General features: G+C 49.0%; 1 long non-coding RNA gene across 5 annotated transcripts; it reads right to left on the bottom strand.

Moving 5' to 3' along the window:
- Window positions 1–7,683: 7,683 nt before the first annotated feature.
- Window positions 7,684–18,870, bottom strand: LOC116446066. 5 transcript variants are annotated; one of them, XR_004241026.1, is made up of 4 exons: window positions 15,671–18,870; window positions 15,161–15,286; window positions 13,571–13,738; window positions 7,684–12,108 (listed from the first exon to the last, which is right to left on the bottom strand). It is a non-coding gene; the product is annotated as an uncharacterized LOC116446066 (long non-coding RNA). The 5 variants fall into 5 exon arrangements; XR_004241024.1 differs by lacking the exon at window positions 15,671–18,870 and having other exon boundaries at window positions 7,684–8,761; window positions 9,573–12,108; window positions 15,161–15,561; XR_004241025.1 differs by lacking the exon at window positions 15,671–18,870 and having other exon boundaries at window positions 7,684–9,757; window positions 10,989–12,108; window positions 15,161–15,559.
- Window positions 18,871–19,763: the final 893 nt, after the last annotated feature.

Genomic DNA, 19,763 nt, shown 5'->3' with positions numbered 1-19,763 from the left:
CCAGAGATTTAAGCTTCATGAGCAGGCTCCAGCCACCAGAAAGAGATTGATGACATATGGATTTTGTACATCCAGAAAATGGGAGAAAAGCTCTCTACGGCTGCATGGGATTAGCAGAATTTCTGCTCCATTCCTTATAGCCAGGGTCCTGCAGGAGGGATGTATTGCTGAGGGGACAGGGAGTGGGCGGTGTTCAAACATTTCCACCACCACTGCAAGTCACTCCCGGTCAGCCTCAGTGGCATTGGAGAGGGCTGGCACAGTCCAAGACCCAGGCAGGAGGTGTAGGGAGAGTAGAAGAAAAGCCATAAGGGGGGGGACCTGGAAGGAATTCAGGTCCAAGTGGGTCCAGACCGTCCCTACAGTAAAGACAAGCAATTCCCCTCCTTCCCTGTCTTTCCATAGTCAAAAGTTGTGACTGGTCTTTCAGGCAGGTGCCCAAAGGTGGCTGGTGTGTGGCACAGGGCCTTGTCTGTGTGGAGTGGTCATGTGGCCTCTGCTCCAGGGCCAAAATGAAGGTGGTGTTTTGTGGGGAAAGGCAAAGTGGAATGAAGGTCCCAAAGGGGATGAATGTCCCAAAGGGGATGAATATCCCAAAGGGGATGAAGGTCCCAAAGGGGATGAAGGTCCCAAAGGGGATGAAGGCCCCCTCAGTCTGGCAGAGCCTCCTTCATTCAGGGCTTGAATCTGCTGTGTAAAGCCTAGAGAAGAAAGAGTGGAGAAAGAGGCAGATAGATCAGAAAAAGCGCCAGAAGTTTGATTTTCACATACTTCCAGGGAAATGTGGAATAAAGTGATTGCCCTATCCCTGGAAGCATTCCAGGCCAGGTTGGACAGGGTTTGGAGCAACCTGGCCTAGTGGAAGGTGTCCCTGCCCATGGCAGGGGGATGGAACAAGGTGATCTCTAAGGGCCCTTCCAACCCAAACCAGTCTGGGACACTGTGATTCTATGATTTGGCGTTTCCCACCCTGTCACACAGTTCAGGCAGCCCTTCCTGGTATGGACATAAGTTGTAATGCTGCTTTCAACACAGCAGCCTCGAGCTGCTGCAGGTCCTTTGGCCAACTATTCCAGCACCACAAAAATCAAGCAACAGGGACTTTCACTCAAGAGGCTCAGTTTTCAGAATGAAAAGACCCTTTTGCCTTCAGATATCTTCAGGACATAACTGTTAAGCCAGGCAAACATCGTGCACCAGTCCATGAGCAAAGTCACCAAAGAAGGAAGAGAAAAAATTAAAAATAAAATCTAGGATGCTGGATAGTGAGCCCCAGACCTTGTGGGGCTGTGTTATTTTGGGAAAACAATAGGAAAACGAAGTAAATGAAAATGAGTTTGTGAGTCTGATGGTGTTGGAGGAGGAGAGAGCTGCTATCTAAACCCCTTATGTGGCTTGTGTCCTTAGCAGCAGCTGAGCATGCCTCAGGGGATCAAAAATCCCTACAAATGGGAATTCCTTGGCCATCTACAAGGCTCTGATTTTGTCATGGCAGCCACGGGAGCCATGCATTCGAATTAACTCCCTGAAATCTCGCAAATGGATGGAGAAATACCTCTAATTCAGCAGGTTCTTTCTTTCACTTCCAAAAGATGGTGTTTTGCCACCAACAGCAATTCAAATCAGAGGAGATATCACTCAGCAGGGAATTATCTCCTGTAGCTGTGCCTGTGTCCAAGACATGGAGCCAAGTGGGGATGTGGAAGGAGTGAGGGAACGTGACCAAGGTCAGGACGAGATGTGGAAAATTTGATCAAGAGCTGGCCTTGGGCAGAGCAGCATTGCAGATCCATGACAGCGCTGGCTCTGAGCACCAACCAAAGAGGAGGCAGAAATCAGAGCTAACGAAGAGGCAGCTGCTCTGGCACTGCCAGCTGGGCAGTGGTCCTGGTCACACCGCTGCCTGCTTTTCTGTATTGGGAAATTTACTGTGTTTGGACAAGTTCAGAGATTTCAGGGGTGCAAATTCCAATTAAATACTTGACACCTGTAGAACCTTGGTGCCACTGAAGCCATGGCATTCTCACTGTGGCCACTGCCCTCCAAGATGTTGGCCAGTGGCCATCAGTGCCCTGGTGGGATGGTGGTGGGTGTGAACTCGGGAATGGCAGCTCCAGCTCAGGGTCACACCTCTACCAGCTCTCTGCAGAGTAAATTAGCACCTCCTCATGCTATTAGTGAAAGATGGAGCTGTCTGTCTGCGTGGAAGTGCCCCAGGAAGGTGTTCAGGACAGATATTTTACTATTTAGAAGCACCTTTAAGCCGAGTCCTTCATTTGGTATCAGGCCAGGGATTTCCCCCCCTCCTCTAATCTCTGTGATTAAGCTAAAAATTAATACTCTGAACCCATAGGCACATCATCTGCTGGGAACTCCCTCCTTCTTTATACTTAAGTGCCCCTTAAGCAGTGTCACCAGCATGGCAAACACTTGTGGGTTGCATTTGCAGCTTTCCTCTCTTTTGGCACCAATGTCAACATCACAACCTCTATATCCCCTTGACCCTTCAGCAAGACACTGCCGTGGCAGGAGTAAAAGGAAGAGAAGCAAAGACCTCCCCATGAGAGGAGTCACTTTTGGGAGGCTGTCAGGTCAAGCAGAAGGTGGACATTGCATTAAGGAGTGGTCTGTGTGACCATCACACACCCAAAATTATGGCAGCCCCTTTGCACGTGGCACAGGGAAAGTGGCAGCTCATTTATCCAGGTTGGGAGCAGCACACTGGACAACACAGGGAGAAGAGGCTAAAAATCACCTGGAAACACAGGCAGCTGAAGTTTAAAACATTAACAAATTTGGCAGTGTCTTGTGTTCGGCAGATCAGTGAGTATTGAAACAAAATGGGGCCAGGAGCTAATTATATGGAAATATTTATATTTTCACATTTCACTGGAAGGCAAAGCAGAGAGTATAGCTAACGTATCTCCACCACTGACAGGAATATTAAGTTTTCTGTCATCTTGCTACCACAACTACCTTTCTCAGCATGCATTCTGTCCTAGTTCCTATTAAGGTGAGAGCAGAATCAAACTCATTAATTGTCTGCATTTTAGATATGATAAGAATTTAGTGGTTGGTGTTAATTAAACTACAAAACAACTCCTCTTGCTGCCGTGTGCATTCCAAGTTGGAGCAATTAATTCACTCACTTAAACTGATCAAGATTTAATTACCATCACTCTGTGCAATTACTCCATAATTAAAGTAATTTGGTTCATTCCACTCGCTGACAGTGTCATTGAACAGCCATTCATAGTACCAAAAGAAGTGATAATTAACTTAAAGAACAGCTCAAGGCAGTTTTACACAGACTTTTTGTTATTCCTAAATATACCTATACAGGAGAAAGAAGCCTATCACATACTACAGGTGCTTCCCTTGTAAAGGGGTTCAGATCTTCTGTGTTCAATTTTTTTCAGCAAACGCATTGTAACAAACCCAATTTTGGGGAAGGCTCTGTAGCTGTCACCAGACAATGCAGCATTTCATACAGGCAGGCACGATAAAACCTGGATCCTTGCAGCAGTTCAGGCATTCCCTGCCTGTTCCTGGAGACTCCTCGCTAGGAAAGGAAAAAAATAATCCTCAGTAAAAGGTTCCCTCCATCCAGGTAACACTGCCAGATCTCAGATCTTATTAAGTATCTTTTGACAGACCAAGTCCCCAGCTGATGGGACCAAGGGAAGGCAGAGAAATCTCAGGGGTTTTAATGATCTCAGTCCCCAGGTTGTTGACAATCATTGAATCATAGAATTATTTGGGTTGAAAGGAACCTTAAAGATCATCTCGTTCCAACCCCCTGCCGTGGGCAGGGACACCTTCCACCATCCCAGGTTGTTCCAAGCCCCATCCAACCTGCTTTGACCATTGCCAGGGATCTATAAATATCTGGTCTAGGTGTTCATGGCATGTCGACTCAGAACCCAATTTTGTGCTTATTTTATTGCAGAAAATGATTTTGCCAGAAGGGTTATTCCTCAAGGTTTGGAAGTGAATATTGCTGCCTGTTTCCAGAAAGGCTGTTTGTACTCACAAGTACAAAGCTGGGGCCCCTTCTAAGAGGCCAAACTTATTAGACCAGTCTAATCTTTCCCCAGTAACCTTGTGCAATGCCCATGCCAAGCTCTCTCCAGGGTGGGCAAAGAAAGAGCCAGATACATCTGTCTGTCCTTTCTTTTGAAGGATGGAGCAGCAGTCAGGACCTTCAACACATTGTCCACCCATTTCAAAGTCAAGCCTTCTCAGCCCAGGCACAGAAATTCAAAACGTGTCCTATTGCAATCATTTGGACATGAAGTTTGCAATATTTGTACCGATTTCTTTTCCCCCCACCATAAAAGTGATGTTAACCTAGAGAATCATCTCAAACAAATGGAACAAGCACACTTGCCTTGATCTGATGGACAGCGTGGACCCCAACCAAGCCAGGTGACAGTGATCATGGATCAGCCAGGAGAAATGAGGTTTTGTAATTATCAAACAACACAACAACAACACGGAAAACATGGAAGTTTAAGAAGAATGTAATGGGTTTAAACTGAAAAAGGGGAAATTTAGGTTAGATATACAGAAGAAATTCTTGCCTGAGGGTGAAAGTGGTGAGGCCCTGGCACATCAGGATGCCCAGAGAAGCTGTGGCCACCCCTGGATCCCTGGAAGTGTCCAAGGGCAGGTTGGACGGGGCGTGGAGCAACCTGGGCTAGGGGAAGGTGTCCCTGCCCATGGCAGGGGTTTGGAATGGGATGATCTCTAGGGTTCCTTCCAACCCAAACCATTCTGTGACTCAATGATTCTGGGGTAAAATTAACACAAAGTTGTTTAAGCAGAAGGTGAACAGCTCATAAAGGGAATTGTGGCCCCTGGCTCCATGTGGCAGCAGATCCCATGTGGTCCTGCACTCTTGTGACCCACTTTGGAGGTGACAGGTTCCCTGCAACTCCTCTCCTGGTGCTCTTCCCTCAGCCATTAATTCCACAATTCTCAGCAATGCCAGACCTCCCCAGAAAGCTGAGCTATGCCATGAATTATTCCTCCACCTGCAGCATCCATAAATCAGAGCCTTTTGGTTGGGCTCTCAAATGCTTGTTAGCCTTCCGTGACTCAGCAGTGGCTAAGTTAATGTCAGCTCTACCCAGGGGAAAATACTCAATATTTCTTTTTACTTAAAAAGAAAGAGGGAAAAAAAAACCCCTCAAACATTATTTTTAAGCTCCTAAAAGAGCATTACAAAAGAAAGAAGGGAAGAAAAAAAGAGACTGTGTAAAGATTGCTTACCAGACTCCTTTTACAATAGTCAGCCACACAACAGAAATAGGTGGACATTAATTCATGCTAACCTTGCACACCTAAATACCATTAATTCATCAAAACTAATAACATTAATTCCTTCAAAAATGAGATTAAAGACAGGCACCCCTTGCAGTCATAATCTGTGGCTGATGACACTAAAATGAAACCACCAGTATACAAAGCTACCAGCAGAGCTTGCAGAATCTCATAAATTGCAGCTGGCAACACATAAATCCTCAGGACAATGTACATTATTTTCTGGGGAGCGGGTGTTTGCACACCAATTGCCAGGCAAAAAGCAAAGCAAAGCTGTAAAACTTCTCCCCCAACCCAGGAGCTGTTGCCAGTTGATGTCACATGATGCCACTCGGACAAATGCTCACCTAAATCCATCAGGCTGGAGCAAGATTCAGGGCACATGTACTGGAAAACACTTTTGCTTTAAGTTTGTAAACCCAGGGAGCAGAAACCTCTGAGCTGGAGGTGCCCAGATCCTCTGGCAATGCGTGCAAGGCTTTGGGTACACAACCTACCCTCACTGGGGGATGTTGGAAGAGCTGGGAAAGGTCTTCAGCAGGACCTGCTGATGCCTCTGAAGGGCGCTGAGATGGCTTTGGGGTGGAGAAGGGCTCAGCTGTACCCTGGCTCCAAAGGCAGCTGTAAGGGAGTTAAAAGCTTTCCTTCTGCTTTCACTGGGTTTTGGCCATGGGAATGGCATCAAGCTGAGTCAGGGGAGGTTTAAGTTGGGTATCAGGAAAAGGTTCTTCACTCAGAGGGTGATTGAGCACTGGAACACAGTCCCCAGGGCAGTGGTCACAGCCCCAAGGCTGCCAGAGCCAGGAGGGTTTGGACAACGCTCTCAGGGATGCCCAGGGTGGGATTGTTGGGGTGTCTGTGCAGGGCCCGGAGTTGGAGTAGATGATCCTTGTGGACCCCTTCCAGCTCAGGATATCCTATGAATGTATGGACTTTGGTGGTGGGAGAGCCTCTCATCTGCTCCTGAAACATCCTCCTGCTACTTTTGCTTATGCTGGAAGAGCGAGTGTCTGATCCCAGTGCTGGGCTGAGCCCCGCCAGGATCCTACTGTGCTTGGGCTGCCAGTGTGACCCTGTCCCTGAGATCTGTCACACTTCCTTCCCATCCTTTCTGTTGTACCCATTGCATTTTCCTTTTCTTCCAGGCTCAGGTGAATGGTTTCACCTGCATTCAGCAGGATGGGCAGCTAACCCACAGCTTTTACCTCAGGGCTCCTTTTTCCTGTGACCACTGCCCTGAGGGGACCCTGACAGCACATGCCACACCCAGCACACCTCCAGGTGCTGGGCCCACAGCTGTGTGTCACCTACAACATCACCTGCACTGGTTTGGGAGTTCCACTGATACCAGGGCAGGCCTGCGAGGGCATTCACAAACCTACAAATTCAACAAATTTCCGTCTTGCACTCTGAAGTCTCCAGTCTACAGAAGGTGGTCAGGATGAGGGCATGATCACCCCTACTGCTGGTGGCCACAGAGACCCAGAGATCATTTCAGGAGGCAGCAGGATGCTGCTGTCCCAGCCAGCTTGCCTGGCAGCACTGCCCAGGGCTCGTGAAGGACGGCGGCTGGTCCCACCAGCCCTGTGCCGGTACATCCAGAACACCGGAGGTATTATTTCCGATTAAGACCAGATTAAGCCCATTTAATTTTAACTCAGATTAAGCCCCTATTTAGAACCTGGCCCTGTTTCCAATGCAGCTGGGCTGACCCCCTCCCTCCCCCCCAGGGGGCTGTGAATCACCGTGGAGGGATGTTGGGTACCACCCAGCCTCTCCCCCATCCTCCTGAGACAGAGCAGCTAACACTCTGAGTTACTAAAATAAGGCTTTGATGGCGGGCACTCATGTAAGAGCAGCGTTTTAGGATGGGGTTTAATATTTTGTGGCTTCAGGAGGGACCCCAGTGCCTGCAGTCCACGGGGGTGTTGGGCAGACGTGAGCACTGAGGAGCTGAACTGGTTTAATCTCTAAATAACGATGGAAGTGCAAGTGTGTGAATTACTCCAAATGAATGTATCACCCACACACGCTACACTCTCTGCATATCTAATTACGCAGCACTTGCTCCTGCCCTGCTTTTGAAGAAATACTCCACAAGCCACCAGTGCCTTTCAAACAAGTGATTACAATGCAATTTCGGGAAGGAAGAGTTTGGGACCCTTTCAGCCTAGCTGAAAAACAGCACTGGGGAGAACATAATCAATCTCACTGATTTTTTATTCCTATTTGTGTAAAGAAGGCACCCCAAAGCTCCAAATCTGTGAGGAGATAGCCCCAAGACAAGCAAAATCTCTGTTTTTCAAGAGGAAAACAGATTTTTTTTTCTTAAGAACAAGGCACCACAGCAAAGGCAGGTTTGGCAGCACTTTTTTTTTCTTTTATTTGATAGATTTCTGGAGTAGCTGTTATTCTGACTTTACCAACTCATCCTTCATCCCAACCCTGCACTGGGCTGTGATATGAAGTGACTGTGTGGTGTGTTTTCACTTCCTATTGACTGGTTGTGTACTTCCCTCCCGCTAATCCCTTGTTAATGGACACTTTCTTTGAGCCAGCTGAGATCTGAGTTATGTTGTCTTTGTGCTTCTCGCAGATTTTATTACTTGGATATCTTTGTTTTCATTATTTCGAGATTTGGGGATTTTGTCTCTTCCCTTCAGATGGATTCATGCAGTTAGAGACGGGCTGGCCTCCCACAGCTCCTGTTTGCATTTGATCTGGGAGCAGTGGGAGAGCAGCTCCTGGGATGGAAACAGCACAGTCCCACACTTCAGCAGCCAAATCCAGGAGAAAACCCACTTTTGGCATTTGCTGGAAACCACCTCTCGCTTCCAAGGGAAAAAAATAAAGCAAATCCACCACTCGCTCACTGAACTGGGGTGCGCTGGTTGTAACTGGGCTGTGCTGGAGGGTGCACACACAGCAAGATACAAACCACCCTCAGCAGCAGGGAGGTGGCAGGTGGAGCAGGCAAGGAGGGGACAGCCCCCCAGCTCTGGTCCTGGGATGCCAAGGGACTTCCAAAAATGCAGAGCCTGAGGCTGATGGAGCATGGCTAGGTACAGGCTGTCATGGAATCATGGAATCACAGAATGGCTTGGGTTGGAAGGGACCTTCAAAGGCCACTCAGTCCAACCCTCCTGCCGTGGGCAGGGACACCTTCAACTCATCAGGTTGGTCATGGTGTGGGGAAGCCATTGGTGACGTCCCTGGACATGGTGCACGTGGCAGTGAGGTGCACGGGAGGTTCAAGGACACCACTCTGGTCTTCAGAGGAGGCAAAAAGGGCAATGCATGGTGCAGCAAGGACAGATGGAGAGCCCAGAAGGAGTCCTCTGGCAGCAGGGTCCCACCTGCAGGAGGGACAGGAGACCCACTGGGAAAATCCAGGGTTGCAGGACAGGCTTCTTGGGAAAGCAGAGAGGGGGAGATCCTGCAAAACCACCGGCAGAAGGGAGACACACAGTTAAAGACTTATTCCTCCCAATCAACTTGGAGCAGAGCTATAAAACTTTTCTTTTCTTTTTCATTTAAATATATTTTAGCCCCATCATCCTTAGGATGGGCACAAACCCAGTCCAGGGAGGAAAGGCAGAGTAGTCAGTGGTGGCATAACCTGAGCAGTCCCTGGAGAGCCAAGGCTGCCCACAGGGACCAGACAGGTCACCAGGGGCAGGTGGGAACTGGAGTGATGCTGAATTGGGTTTTCCAGACCAGTGGGAAGGTGTTTTCTAGTGGAGAAATCAGAAACTACCCCATAGTTTCAAGAAATGAGACAAAAATAAAACCCCCAAGACTTCAAAGGAATATGGTTTGAGGGTGAGTTTCTCAGCTGGGACACAGAGCCTGGTGCTGGTCATGGCAGAGCTTTGGCCACGATGTCCCTGGAGCTGGGAACCTGCTCTTTGCAGACTGGGAACTGCTTCCAGCCAAATGCCACAGCTCAGAAAAGTCCTAGCATGTTCAACATCTCCACTTTGTCTTCTTAGTGCCCTCTCCTCAAAAAATCAAAAACAAATCTGATATTTTGGTGCTTCCTGATAAAATTTACCTCTGTCAAAATGACCTTTTGGTTAAACAGCACTAGCTGGCATTAATCCTATTATTTCATCATGATTATTATTTTTTATCAATCCAACACAGCTGCCATTTCATCTGGCACTGAGTGAGTTGAAGTTCTCAGCTGGGGCATGCCGTGCTCTCAGATGTGTGACACGCTGATAGCCACAACATGAATCACCCACCCCTTGCCCTCCTGCCACCCTACAGTTGGCTCCAGGTCTACATTGAGATGGTCAGAGAAGTCAGCTCAGCATCAAGAAAAATAATCTCTTTCCAGTTTGTGGATGCACCAGATGAAATTCAGAGTTGTCTCCCACGGTGCCCTCAGCTCCTCACGGTTGGGCGATGCCACAGCGTTCCTCAACCTCTGCAAAAAGGAGGAAACGTGATAGAATTGCTGATGTCTTGAAAGGGATAACAAATACAAGACAGCCCTATTCCAAGATTGATTTTAAGGCAGATAAAGATGAGGGCTAAAGCATTTCAAATCCAATCCAACAAAGTCCTTAAGCGGCTGCTTTAAGGCAAGCAGAGGAATAATGCCATCGACTCAAAGGGGGTGTTTATCTGGTTATATTTATGAGGGCACTTAAGGGCTTTGCTGGATCAGGGTGTCAGGTGTGGGAGGAGAACGCCCCGCTCGCCTGCCCGCCGTGACCTCGGCACACCCGGCCACGCTGCACAACTTCCTGGGAAAATGCATCCAACGGGAGGTGCAGCCGTGACAGAGCCATTGGAAGGGCAGCACAGCCTGGATGGGTGCCCAGGGGATGTGGTGGGGTCTCATGAGAGCTCATCTCTCTAGTCTGGAAGTTGCTGATTCCACCTGAGAGCGAGGCATGGGTGAGGTGACCTTTTGAGGTCCTTGTTTCTGTGTGAGGGAAGGGTTGGAATTGCAGGAGGGGCTTGCACTGAGCTGCTCCTGCTGAGCCTGGCCATGGATAGACATGGGAACGGGCATGGATATAACCATGAGTGTGGACATGGAGAGTGACTTTTTACAGGAGCAGATAGTGAGAGGAAAAGGGGGAATGGTTTTTAATTGACAAAATTCTTGATGGCTAAAGACTGGTAGAATTGGGAATTCTAAGCCTGGAAAGGAGAAGGCTTCAGTGTGACTTCCAGTGCCTGAAGGGAGCCTTCAAGAAGGATGGAGAGGGAATTTTTACAAGAGCATGGAGTGACAGGGCAAGGGGGAATGGATTCAAACTAAAAGAGAGTAGGTTTAGATGGGGTATTAGGAAGAAATTCTTCCCTGTGTGGGTGGGGAGGCCCTGGCACAGGGTGCCCAGAGAAGCTGTGGCTGCCACTGGATCCCTGGAAGTGTCCAAGGCCAGGTTGGATGGGGCTTGGAGCACCCTGGGCTAGTGGAAGGTGTCCCCGCCCACAGTGCAGGGGTTGGAACAGGATGGGCTTTGAGGTCCCTTCCAACCCAAACCATTCTGTGATTCTGTGATGGATGTGCAATGAAATTAGGTCTGAATCCCCATAAGGACCCTCTGGGACACACCTGAGAGCAGATTCCTGCTGGCAGTGGGAGCCTGTATTGGGACTGGGAATGTCCCAGCCCGTGCAGTGGAGAAGGGACAATTATTTACCAGAGCAGGTCCTTTCCTCAGGGCTTCCCAAGGACCTCATCTCCAATGAGTTCATCCAATGCAGCAAATCCCTTCTCTTGCAGCCCTCCAGATGAACCAGGCCTCAACCCCTCTCCCAAGACCACAATCTGGGTGACAATCCCAGAAAAGAAGGAGCCTTAGAAGATCCCTCTGGTTTTAGGAGACAGTGTAGGACAGTGGCTGCTGCTTCTGCAACTCTTCATTTGTCCTTTACAAGGTTCTGTGATTTAAGAATGTGTGTTAAATCTTCTGCAACAATCAATTCAAATATACAAGTTTGGCTATTCAAATTACTTTTCCAAAAGTACTTTAAAATGCATTAAGTTATTAATTGCCTGCTGGCACTTTAATCAAACGGGAAAATTGACATAGCCAGGGGCATGTATTTTTGTGGAAAGGAAATTTATTTAAGAAGAAACAGCGGCTCTTACTGCTTAATTTAAACTGAGAAAACTGTGGAAAATCAACTGCTATGGAAAATTAATAAAACATTTCCAGCTGCAAACAGTGACTAATTGTACAAGATGAAGACTGCCTAGAATTAATAACTTGCAATCTTCTGTGTGAAGAACCCCCTACCAGTTCAATTTACTGGGAGATTAAATTACTTCTAAGTTTGCCATATTAAAACAGAACATGAATAAAATGTTAGTGAAAGCACATCTATTATTTACTGTCTGTGATATGGATATAATTATTTCCAAACAACCACAATGTGACGTGACTGGCAATATTTAAATTATTTGCTAAAGAATGTAGTTTTACCACCTCGCTTCCTATAAAAAGAGCCCAAATGGGTTTTTACAGATGGCATATTTCTGCCACAGGGAATTATCCCCTCATCCTCTGCCCCATGGTGCCCAGCATCCCTATGTTACTTCTCTTTTAGCCCCACCTCTTGTCTCCCCCCACTGCCCCATATCCTATGAACTCCGCACCTCCTTCGCCTTCTCGATTTTTGTGTTTTCTCCCCCTTTTTCAAGCTGACTGCACAGAGTACCTTGTGCCAACAAGAGCTTTGGCAGCGGTAGAGCATAATCAGGCAAATGTTTTCCCCGTGCACAAGGGCCCCTTGCTGATCCCAGCGCAGAAAGCTCACCTGTGGAGACAGAAAACTCACGCTTGTCTTTTTCAGAGTGTGCCAAGCTCGCGGGACGCACGAGCCCCTTCCAAGGAAGCAAAAAATAGGGAGGCAAACACGAAAACCCAGGCAAGAGGGTGTTTGTGAAAACCCAAACAAAACCCAGCAGGATTTCCTAGAAACCTGCGAAGGAGCAGGAGGTGGGAGAGCCATGGAGGATGGAGGAGTTGCCAGCCCTCGAGGCTTCCTGCTGGGATGCTGTGTGGTGGCCCCAGTGCATTGGTAGGTGCTGAGATAATGCAAAGAAAGAGGTTGTGCAATGGTGTGGCTTAGGTAGAGGGGATTTTCAAAGCCCCGAGTGAGCTGGGAGTGAGGAGAGACCACCTGGAACATGTTTGGGACTGATGGGATTGGCCACATGCTCACTGCCCTGTCATGAGATGCAAAACTGGAGAGGAAGGAAAATGAGGAGCAGCTGAAGGATCTGGGGGTGGGGCTCAGACAGGAGAAAAGGAGGCTCAGGTGTGACTTTGTCCCTCTCTGCAACTCCCTGAAAGGAAGTTGGAGCCAGGTGGGGATCGGGCTCTGCTCCCAGGCAACCAATGGCAGAATGAGAGGAAATGGCCCCAAGCTACACCAGGGAAGGTTCAGATTGGACATTAGGAGGAATTTCATCATGTAAAGAGTTATCAAGCATTGGAATGGGCTGGCCAGGAGTCACCATCCCTGGAAGTGTTCCAGAAAAGACTGGACATGGCACTCAGTGCTCTGATGTGGTTGACGAGGTGGTGATCAGTCAAAGGTCGGACTTGACAATCTTAGAGGCCTTTTCCAACATAAGCGATTCTGTGATTTGATGTGAAAAGACTTCCAGGACCTTAATATAAAACTGAGACCCCCAAGAAGACCCCAAAGAATAAAGTATTGCAGAGACATGGTGTGGGAGGATGTTAATGGGCCATAGGGTGTCTTATCCTCTACTTGGAGAAGACAGGGAGAAGGATGGTGTGGCAGCACCCCCTCTTTAGAGGGGAGAAACTGAGGTATAAAGTGACCTGGACCAACCCATCTCTGGACAAGCAGGCTGGGCCTTTGTGTGGGGCATCTTGCAGTCACAGCCCTGGCAGAGAGACCACCCCACGTCCCTGTCCATCCACCCAGCCACTGAGCAGAGCTGATACCCCCAGCAAAGCTTGGGGGATATAAGGGCACAATTAAGTGCTCTCAGGAAGTGACAGAAAGGGATGAGAGCCATGGAGCTGGACGAACCACAGCAGGAATCACTCCACAACTCCTCCAAACAGAAATAAATGATTCTGTCATTAGAGCTCGGCATGGACATGGTTAAATACAGGTGCATTAAGCCGAAGCTGCCCAGGCAGCAGTGTCAGAGAAGGAGAGGACCAGCCACCCTCTCCAGCTGCTGCTGGAGGTCAGAAGAAGTTAAGCATGGAGTGATACCTTCACATCTTTTCTTTACCTCCACTGCTCTGCCACGATCCTGCTTCCAGCCAGGGGTGGTCCTTTGGACCTGCGTGTGTTCCTGAAGCGAGGAAATCCACAGCTCCATCATTTGTCCTCACCTCAGCAGGAACCATTTACACTTGTGTTTAAAGGGATGTGGTTGTGCTCTGTAGAAATAACTGTGCTGCAGAAAAAGGAAAGGGACTCTGTGGTAACTGTGGGCACCTTGTTTGCTGTTTATCCCCATCTGTCCTTAAGTGCCCTTCCCAGCTAGAGGTGATCCTTGTCCCTCACACTCTCTGCCTGGGAAAGTCTCCTGAGGAAGGTGCTGAGCCCAAGCAGAAGGCCCTGAGGAGATGAGTCAGCCCACTCCCAGCTCCTCAGCTTGACACTTTGGGAGAAGCAGCTCATGTTCACAGAATCCCAGAATATCTTGGGTTGGACCTTAAAGCCCATCTCATTCCAACCTTCCTGCCCTGGGCAGGGACACCTTCCACTATCCCAGGTTGCTCCAAGCCCCACCCTTGGACAATTCCAGAGATGGGTCAGCCACAGCTTCTCTGGGCAACATGTGCCAGGGCCTCCCCACCCTCACAGGGAAGAATTTCTTCCCACTATCCCATCTAACCCTGCCCTCTGGCAGTCTGAATCCATTCCCCCTTGTCCTGTTACTCCAGGCCCCCATAAAACCCTTCTTCTCTATCCGCAAAGCAGTGAGTTGCAGCTCAGATCTGTTGGTTATCTTGGAGAATGTGGATGGAGATGGAGTTTTCCAAAGACGCTTTCACATGTCAATAATTGAGTGTGGCACATTTAATCACCGTAGTCCTGTTGCTGTGCAAACCTGGGGACCTCTCCTCTTGATGTCAGCTTAGACCCGATTTTCTAATTGCATTACCTGGGTAATTAGATAGAAATACAGCAGCCCTGTGCTGCACCAGAGCGAGGATCCACTTCCTAGCAGAATTAACCTGGCTTTAGTATGGAAAACTCATACACACACACGGGCACACAGACACATTCAACTTAACCCGGCTGCGATCACACGGATTAGACCATGGGGCTTGTTCCCTTCAAGAAATGGCTCAAAATGACACAGGCTTGGTTCCAAATGGACTGTAATTTGAATTCCAGCAATTAGAGGTACGAGACAACATGGAAGCCGCCACGTTCCCACCATCCAGCACCTTTGCAGGATCGCCCAACAGCCCAGTCCAGCCCAGCTTGAGATGCTCCGGATTTGGGTGCACCAGACGCCAAGGAGCATTTTTGGCTTCATGAAAGCCCAATGCTGGGAAAGGTTTTGAGTGTTATGGGCTTCCTCACCGAGTCCTGCAGGTGTTTGGTGTCACAGCACGTCCCCCGTGATGGTGGCAGCACCTGGGGAAGAGGGAGGGACTGTTTTTTGCAGGCAGAAGGACTCGCTGCAGCCATGACTGGTTGCCACCATGCCCTGCTGTCACCATGCCTACTGCCACTGTACCTTTTCCCAGCCAGGGAGGAGAATTAGCTTCACCCTGGAGTGGGTTCAAGAACAAGAAAGAAAAGAATAATCCCCCCACGGCAGGGTGCAAGTCTTGTAAAAACAAGTGGCTGTAGCGCTCACCTGGAGTCCTGGTGAGATTTGTTGGCCTGGTGAGATTTGTTGGCCTGAAGGTCCCGTCCTTTCCCTCGTGGTCCATGCAGAGATGGGGATGTGCCCACACCTTCATGTCCACTGGCCAGGGACAATCTGCACTGACCTTGGCCATGGTGTGACCAGTGAGGAGTAGGAGGGAAAAGGCATCTTCATGCAGAGGGTGGCTGGTATTTAACACAGGTCCAGCCCGTTTTCCAGCCCTTCACGCCTATCTGGGACAACCTGGTCTTTCTTTGCTTTGAAACTCCCATTTCCCATCCCATCTCACCCCTGCCCACACTTGTCCCACCTGTCCCCACCACCCTCAGCCTATATCTCTCTGACACACCACCAACCCTCCCTTTCTCTCTCCTTTTGTTGTTCCTGCCCCGCCCTTTCTTTTTTCTTCTTTTTTTTTTTTTTTTTCCCCTAAAGAGCGAACAAAACAAAACAAGAAAAGGCGATGCCAAGCCGATCCTCTTAACCCAGCGTTCTTACCCCGGGGAGGGCCCCGGCAGCGTCGAGGCGCACGGCGAAAACCCCCACGCATTTTGTCCTGTTTCTTCAGAGCAACTCGAGCAAATTGAAAGCCGCGGAGGGGTGTGTGCCCCCAGGCACTTGGTAAATCCACTTCCTTTGTCATAACAAGAACAAATCCCACCTTTGAAGTTTTTCCTTCTTGTTACAAGGGGAATGTCTTTTGTTTAATCCATTTTAGCCTTTAATGCCTGACCTGGATCAATCCTGTTGGGTAGATTACACACTACTCACGCCGACTTTAAACTACCCTACAGGGATTTTTATTCTTCCCCCCTTCTCCCCACCGCATTTGTGTGAGAATCTCAGCAATAATCGGCATTACGACTTTAGACCATCACTCACTTTGAAGGAGGAGACTGTCCTTTAACAAAGGGGAGGGAGGGGGAGGAAACCCTCAAATATCAAACAGATTTAATCAGCTTTGAGGCCTTTCAATCTCATATTCATACCGGATCTTTACTAGTTATGAAAATCAGTGCAGAACTTGGCTGAGCTCTGTGTCTCTGTGTTCTCCTCCGCTGTTTCATGCTCCGTTCAGGACTGAACTCACTTTTGCAGCCTTCCCAGTGCTGGTCCAGGGGAAATACGGGAAGTATCCACCCAGGACTGCTGCAAACAGCCTACCAGGGTGTCCATCACCCACACCATGCCTGAACTGCACTGTTCTCCTCCTCTTCTCACGCCAGTGGAAGAGGCTGAAAACTGCTGCCAAGAGGACCCAGGTGACCCCCATGGTGACCATGACTTCCATGGTGGATGGATATCAGCACAGAGGATAAATCTACACATGAACTTATAACCTCCAGCTCCTTAAACCTTTACATTAGGACTTGCTGTGGCAAGTGGTGACCCTCAGCTCTTGCCATCTCTTATTTCACAAGACAACCTTTAGCAGGGGCTGCCTGTGTTCCCTAAAAGCTACGTAGAGCAGGAATGTCCTGTCCCAAAGCCTTCTCCTGCTGGCAGCTTCTCCCTTCTCCTGCAGCACTGAGGCACTGGCTGTGCTGTGGGCCTTGTTAACAGACTGACATTGGCTTCGCTGCTGTTTCTCGTGGTTTAAGGCCAATCACCAGCCTTGTGCAAAGCCACAGGGCTCAGGCACACGCAGAGCTGCAGGAGAGCTCCAGAGGGGACTGCAAACACCATTTCCCACTCCTTCCCAGCTCTGGCACCAGGATGGAGCTGATAGCATTCCCACCAGTCTTACTTTGCTCCTGGTGGCCACAAAGTGGAGAAGGCCTGAATGACCCAATCCCTCCCCAGGAGCTCTCTGTCTTGGAAAGCTCCAAGGCAGAGGCTGCACGTGGTCCCCTCATCATGTCATTGCTCTTCCAACTCAAACCAGTTTTTCCTTGAGTGCAGCTTTGACCTTTCCCCAAGGAACAGGAGAGCCAAATCCTGCTCCAGGAGGCTCATAGTCCATCTCCCCTCACCAGATGTGGCCCAGCATCACTTCTGTTCCTTCCCTCTGGACTCCCTACAAGTTGCCTACAAGGTTTTGAAGCCCTGAGCTGGGCACAAGGCTTCTCTCATGCCTGGTAGGAGCACACAAGGCAGGATCACTTCCTGCCAGGTCTCACATGTGGCTCTCCTTATAATAAACACCCTAAATAAGTTTTTCTTTGCTGTCCAATCAGCCTTAGGCTGTGATTTGTTCTGCCTTCACAACCCGGCCCCCTGTGCCACTGCTTTCCCACCTCTTCTCAATTTCATACCTGTGTGCCCAATTTTGCTCTCCTAAATGTCCCCAGAAGCCCTGGCTTTGAGAATTTGTAACTGCTCATTTCTGATCTTAGTTCATCCAGGTCTGTTTTGGACTCCTGCACAAAGGCTCTGGTCTCTCCCTGTCTCCAAGGGCCACAGGTGCACCAGCTCGGTGTCTCATCCATCCAAGCATGGGAAGGCAAATGAAAGGGATCAAATGACCCAAATATGCCAGCAACATCTCACATTGCAGCCCTTAAATTCCTCTCGTCTTTGAATGGCTGTTTCTGGTGGTTTCTGCTCCTGCCTCATGGGTAGATGCCCTATTGTGGAAGCTCAGAAGACTGGGAACATGAGGACATTGAGGAGACTGATGAATGCCAAGACGAGATTTGGGCAACTCAGTGGCATCTCCCATCCTTGCCCCTCAAGCAGCTCCCAGCCAGAAACCAGCCAAGGTCACCCCAAAAAGTCATCCCACAAGACATGGGAACCAAACGCTCCTGCCACCACCAGTGGCCACATTTGGGGCCCCAAAACACCCGCCAGGACCCTGCTGCCTCACCCTGGGGAATGAAGCAAAGAGCGGGATTGTTTTACAGCAAAAATACACCCCTGGGTTAGAGCAGCTGTGGGTCAGAGTACCAGGATTAGAGTACCCGTTCCTGACAGCATCAGCCTGGGAGATAAAGTGACTTTTCCTTGGCTTCCACAGGGCCAAGCCTTAGCAGTGGGTGTAGCAGAGCATTTTGGCACGTGGAGCCAGCGGACTGCTCAGGAAGGGGCCAGGGAGCCCCCAGACATCCCCCAGGACAGCCGAGTAAGGAACCATCTCCTTTCACTTTTTATGAGATTGATATGCTTTGAAATTAGTAACCCTCCATTAGCTCTCCAAATAGCTCCGAATCATTAGGGTCAGTACGTCTGCACTCCTCAAAATGAGCTTTTACCTGAATTAGCATCTCAAAGAGGCAAGACTCCCTTCCCCGGTTTTAATTCCAGCGTCGCGCTGCACATCAGTATGGTTTTGGTGGCCAATCCAAGCCCCGCATCCCAAATACATTCGGAGGAACCTGCTGGCTTGTTTAAAATGTTCTTTTTCCTTCCCATTCTTTACTAAATGCCTATTATATTAATGTTTAAAATCCATTTAAGTTCATCATGGGTGGCTTTGTGAAAGGACAGCGGCTCCATCACTGTAATTAGATGATTTATTGCCCTCTCGTGGTGACACGCGCTAACTAGAGAAGCTGTGATTTAAATTGGATGATCCTTCCAAGAGTGTTTGAGTGAGAAATAAAGGGAGAATTATTAATACTATTAGAGAGCGGTGGCGTGTTCGTGCAAGGGATATACTGTGCTGGGAGAGGGATTAGCCAAAACTTGCTGGTTTTGCAGCTGAGCGTGGCTTTTCCCCGGTGTGGGACCGGCATCTCCCTCAGCCAGAGCTGTGAGCAGGGCAAGGTGCTGGCACAGCGATGGGCACGGTGTTAAAAACCAAGTGTTAGCCAAAATCACTGGGTTTAGAATTGGAAACTCTGGGGAAACCACCCCCATGAGAGGAATCGTTGCTTCATCCCAGCCAGGTGTCCCATCTGCCTCATAAATTGGGATGTCTCTGTCTTCCCTCCTTTTCAGGGGCTGCTGGCCACCGGAAAGAGTGAAGGAGGTTAAATCTTTTTTTTTCATTGAAATTTTAGTTCCTTTCTTCTTCCTGCTGATTAAAATACTTTAAGCACTATCTGGGCTGACAGACCCTCTTCCCTACGAGTATGCAGCCTTCTTCATTCCCGCTCTTGGGAGAACTGGATGACTCCCAGAGCCTTCCCACTGCAAGACAATTCACCACCAGTGTAAGTGAATCCACATGAACACTTCTCACCGATTCAATTAAAACACCAGGCAGGCCTGAGCTGCAATAATTTGGGATAGAAACCAAGTATAGACCTAGCCTGGAGCTGTTATTTAAAAGCCTGGGTTAATACAGTGTAAACCCATGAGCACATCTTCTTATGATGGGGCTTAAATCTTTTAAGAGTGGCTTATATCAATCTAGTTTAAGTCAATTCCTCACCGAGTTAAGCTAAATTGAAAGAAGCACTCAGACCCCAAACACAGAGCTGGTGTTACCTAATCCCTCTGCACACAGCCATGGCTTTGGCCAGCGCCTACTGGGAGGGGACAAGCCCCAGGGAGCCTTGGCCAGGCCCTGGGGAGCACCAGGGCACAGAGTGTCACAGTTTGATCCCCACAGCTCCCTGCAAACACAGCTGCCTCCTCTCAAGGGTCCCCTTTGCTGCAGAACCATGGTGTGACCCTGTCATCACAGAGGACGGGCGTCTCCAGG

The sequence above is a fragment of the Corvus moneduloides genome, chromosome 6, assembly GCF_009650955.1.
Source record: "Corvus moneduloides isolate bCorMon1 chromosome 6, bCorMon1.pri, whole genome shotgun sequence".
Classification (NCBI taxonomy): domain Eukaryota; kingdom Metazoa; phylum Chordata; class Aves; order Passeriformes; family Corvidae; genus Corvus; species Corvus moneduloides.
This window is presented reverse-complemented; position numbering and strand designations above follow the sequence as displayed.